This window comes from Neophocaena asiaeorientalis, unplaced genomic scaffold (genome assembly GCF_003031525.2).
Source record: "Neophocaena asiaeorientalis asiaeorientalis breed wild unplaced genomic scaffold, Neophocaena_asiaeorientalis_V1.1 scaffold152, whole genome shotgun sequence".
Taxonomy (NCBI): domain Eukaryota; kingdom Metazoa; phylum Chordata; class Mammalia; order Artiodactyla; family Phocoenidae; genus Neophocaena; species Neophocaena asiaeorientalis.
The window spans coordinates 197,581-202,876 of NW_020185338.1; positions in this window are offsets into that span (position 1 = coordinate 197,581).

A 5,296-nucleotide genomic window follows, 5' to 3' on the forward strand; every position below is an offset into this window, starting at 1 on the left:
ATGTTATGATGGAAGACTAGACTAATTCTCATTAAAATCAAGATTAAAATGAGGTGGCCTCTATCCCTGTATCAAATATTAATCTTATGAATTAAGACCTGAAAAAATAATGCCTTATACAAGAAAAAAATTTCTGTCAGGCAAAAGAAATCTGGAGGTAGGAAATCCAGGGCAACTCCCTTGTCATTGTGGAACAAAATTTCTGCTATATTTTCCCACCATCCTAGTGCTTGCCTTCCACCCTTAGGTCTGTATGAGTCTCTTAGTGCTGCTTTAACAAATTGCCACAAACTCAGAGGCTTAAATCAATACAAATTTATGATCTTGTGGTTCTGGAGGTCAGAAGTCCTAAAGAGTCTCACTGGGCACAAATCGATGTGTCGGCAGAGCTGTGTTCCCTCTGGAGGCTTTAGGGGAGAATCCATTTCCTTGCCTTTTCCAGCTTCTAGAGGCATTTGGACTGTGGCTGCTTCATTCCAACTTGCCTTTTTCACATTGCTTTCTCTCATCTGACTCTCCTGCCTTCCTCTTTTCTTTTTCTTTTTTTAATTTTTTGGCCACGCCACGCAGCATGTGGGATCTTAGTTCCCTGACCAGTGATCGAACTGGAGCCCCCTGCAGTGGAAGTGTGGAGTCTTAACCACTGGACCGCCAGGGAAGTACCCTTCCTCTTTTCTTTATAAGCACCCTGGTGATTACGATTGAGTCCATCTTGTTAAACCAGGATAATCGTCCCATTTCAAGATCTTTAAATTAATCACACAAGCAAAAGTTCTTTTTGCCAAGTAACTAACAAATTCACAAGTCCTAAGGATTAGGACGTGGACATCTTTGAGGGTCTATATTCTGTCTAACAAGTGATCCAAGATGGCAGCTAAAGTCCCAGCCATCATATCAACTTTTCCAGCCAGTAGGAGGTAGAAGGGAGCAGGGGACAGGGACTTTGAAGAAGTCCCACATAACACTAACACTTACATCTCATTGATCAGAATTTAGACACGTAGCCCCATGTAGCTGCAAAGAATGCTGAGTAGCAATGTACCCAGCTAAAAATCAGGATTCTGTAATTAAATAGGAAAGAGAGAATGGAGGTTGGGGTAGACAATTCACAAGGTCTGCCACAGTCACCATTATTATTTGATAGTGCTTTGGAGGTTCTACCAATGCAAAAAGACAGAAAACAGGAATAAGAGTTATAACTCCCAGAAAGGAATAAACACAGTAACATTATCTGAAGAAGGTATAATTTAATTACTTAGAAAACCCAAGTTCAGTGAATATCTGTGAGGGTAGGACCTCCTTAGAAAATTATTGCAGAACCTCTGGAGAATAAGTGTCATTTAAGATTGATGAATGAGGGAAATATAAGAAAATGTGAATATTGAACAAATTGAATGAAATACCAGTAAAGTTCTGTGTCTTTAAATTTTGGCGTAATTATTTTAAAGTTAACATAGGAAAATGAATGTAAAAACACATTTTAAAAAAGTTGAAAGAGAAATGAACCTTACCTAGTATGAAAATATAAAAAGACAAGAATTAAGACAATGTTGTACCAGTGCATGGGAGTAAACAGATCAATCAAACAGATCAAGTGACTGTAATGGATGATCTGTAGCTATAAGGGAGCCAAGGGAGACACTTGAACAGGGGAAGAATAAGAAAGTGCAGATTTAGGGCTTTAAAGGGCATTAAACTTGGAGTCCTCTTGACCTGGGTTGAAATCCTACAACATACTAGCTGAGGAAACAGGGATGTTATGAAATTTATCACAACCTTGATTTCCTCATCTGTATAAATGGTATAATCATATCTGATTGTTGGAAGATGACAAAAGCATTTTAAATGTTGGAAAAGAAAGAAGTGCTCATAACAAATGACAAATATCTTGGAGTTGGGGTCTGAGTCTGTGAAATTAAGAAGAGTCTGAGTTCTTATTACCAGCAGGCAGTGGATTTTTCTGAAACACAGTCTGAAAATCCTTACCTTTTAAATGGCAATTTAGTTCATTTACATTTATTGCAAATAGTGATGGGTTTAGACTTATATATAACCCTTTATTTCCAGTTTTCTATTTACCTATTTCATCTTTTTTCCTTCTTTGTTGTCTTTCATTGGATTGTTGAAATTTTCTTTAGCCCCTTTGCTCTTCTACTGGTATGAAGTCATACATTCTATTTTCCTTCCTTTAGAGGTTACTCTTAAATTTTTAACCCACTTGATATAATAAAGTCTAAGGTTTGCCAGGACCTCTCTTTTATCCCAAATAATAAAAAAACTTCAAGTATTTTTCTCCAATTCTGCCCTACATGTTGTCTTGCATGTCTTTATTGATCAGTGTTTCTATTTTTAGCTTCCTCAAATTAGTCATTTTTATGATTGTTGTTTCCTACAGTGAATACTTGTTTAAATGTACCCGTGTTTCCGAACTGATTTGATCAAGTTTCCTTCTTATAATGCATTCTTCCTCTGGGACTGGGTTTTATTCTTTCTTTAGGAGCCTTCAACTCATGGTAGTGATAACTCTCTCAGTCTCTGTATCTCCCTCATTCTTAAATTGATGCTTATATTTCCCCCAGCACTTCAAACTATTATTAAAATAGCACGTCAAGGGGCTTCCCTGGTGGCGCAGTGGTTGAGAGTCCGCCTGCCGATGCAGGGGACACGGGTTCGTTCCCCGGTCCGGGAAGATCCCACATGCCGCGGAGCGGCTGGGCCCGTGAGCCATGGCCGCTGAGCCTGCACATCCAGAGCCTGTGCTCCGCAACGGGAGGGGCCACAACAGTGAGAGGCCCGCATACCAAAAAAAATTTAAAAAGCGCGTCGTTATCTTCTAGATTCCATTGCTGTGGTTAACAGTCTGTTGTTCCTTTGTAAGCAGTTTGTCTTTTCTTGCTGAGCTTCCAAGATCTTTTCTTCTACTTTAGGGTCCTGACGTTTATCTGCAGTGTGTCCATTTGTGGAGTCATTTATCTTAACCCTGCTCAAGACTCCTTGTGCTTCTTCAACTTAAGGATTTATAGCTTTCATCTATGATGGAAAATTCTCAGCCTGTTATTTCTTCCACTATTACCTCTCCCCCATCATCGTCTTTTCCTGATGGAGAAGATATTCTCATTGTATGAAGATGAGCAACCTCCCTGCCCACCAACTGCCTTCCCCAGTCACTCCCCTCAGGCAGGGTGAGGTCTCCACGCCCAGCCCTGATATGCCAGCAGCTCCTGAGAAGCCCGGATCCTGCTCTGGGTTCAAGGGAAGACTCCAGAAGCAGGAGATGAGAACTTTTCTTCCAAGCTGCCTCAAACCTGGCCTATGGGGTGGACTCAGAAGGTCCCAGCCTCAAGGGAGACTGAGGCAAAATGTTCCTCTGGAGGTGTGGCAAAGGCCACCTGAGCCCCATTCTTCCTACACTGATGGAAACATCAGAACCCACTGGCGTGATGCCGAGGGAAGCACAGGCCCTGCCACACAGACCGGTTCCTCTTAGTTTACTCAAGTTAGGGCTGGGCACTCAGGCCTGTTTGCTGTCACTGCTGTTCCCCCAAACTCGTGGCCTAGGGCCTCACCCACGGGAGCCCACAGGGACCCCTACATCTAGGCGCTCCGAGCCTGCCTGGAAACCAGACCCTTTTTCCATCAGACACTCGGGGTCGGGCCTCGACTTAGAGACCATCACTTAGTCTGCTCACTGCCTCCCTCCACTGCTGAAAGGACCAGCCAGGGACCCAGTGTGGCCCACGGAGGGGATAATCCCGCCCCAGCAGAAGATCAGAGCCACCTCGCAGGGGCCAGTTGGGTCTGCATCACCTGGGGGGGAGGAGGCCACTTTATGGGGGAAAGTAAAGCTTCAACCCACAATGAAACGACATCCCCCCACCATGTAGGCTCACAGGTTGTAATCATTAATAGACTAGCATTTCTCAGACCCGAGAGGGAAAGCAGTTCCTGAGCCCAACCTTGTCTTTCTAAGTAATAATGCTATGGAGCGCTGACTGTGCACCAGGCTCTGTGTTCAGACCGTCACCTTATTTAATCCCGTGATGTAGGGGTCCACTACCTGCCTTATATTACTTGTGAGGAAAGCTCAGAGAGGTCAGGCAACTTGCCCAAGTTCACACAGCGGCTAAGTGGCAGGGTCAGGATGTAGGACCACTGGAGGAGGAGGGAAGGGAGGTCTTCCACAGCTGACGGCAGAAGCAGGACTTGAACCCGGACCTCCCGACCCCTCATCTGTGTTGTGTGGGTACTAAGGCCAATTCCACGGGGCTGGCCCTGCTTCATGCAACGCAGCTTCACGCAACCCCCCACCTGCTGCAGGTTTTGTTGAATAGCAGCTCCCCTTAGTGCACTGAAAAATGACTGAGTTGGTCATTAAAGAGGGGGAAAGGCGGGGAGGTTGGGATTGACATGTACACACTGCTCTATATAAAATAGATAACTAATAAGAACCTACTGTATAGCACAGGGAACTCTACTCAGTACTCTGTAATGGCTTATATGGGAAAAGAATCTAAAAAAGAATGTGTATACGTGTATAACTGATTCACTTTGCTGTACAGCAGAAACTAACACAACATTGTAAATCAACTATAGTCCAATAACAATTCATTTTAAAAAAAAAAGAGGAGGGAAAAAACAAGAGAGAGTAGGAAGGAGGTAGGGGGAGAGAAGGAAGGAAGAAAAGGAAAAAAAAAAAGAAAAGAAAACGGAAGGGAAGAAACCTTTGGAACTGTTTCTAGGAACTGTGACTTGTGCGCGAGGAGACCCACTGGTGCCCTCTCCGGGTTATTTAAGGAAGGCGCAGCACTCAGGGGTCCTTGGAAATAAATGTTCCAGTAAATGTGACCAGGAGGAACGTGTCTCAAGACACCACTGGGACGTCTGCAAACAGGCCGGCTTCCCAGCCCCCACTCCTGGGCACCACGTTCAAGGGTCTGACGGTGTCTGCACAGGAAGCTGAGGTCGCCTGGTACCAGGTGAATCAGCTGCCTTCAGTTCTCAGGCTGGAGAAGCCGGGGCCAAGTTCATTATTGCCAATCAGTGATGCACCCCGGAGGCCTTCTTACCCAAATGATTCCAGAAATTCAGCACCAGGGAGGTGCAGTGAGGCAACGCTCAGCTCTTCGGCTGAGATGAGACACAGAGGGGGACGTGTCCCACCCCAAACTGCTTACCCAGCGGGTCCCAATCCCACCGTCCCAATATCTTCAGTCATTTCTAATGCTTTTCCAAACCCCTTTTAAGGGAAATTCACATTGACCAAGAGAGGCACCTGGGATACTTTCTCCTCTTGGTT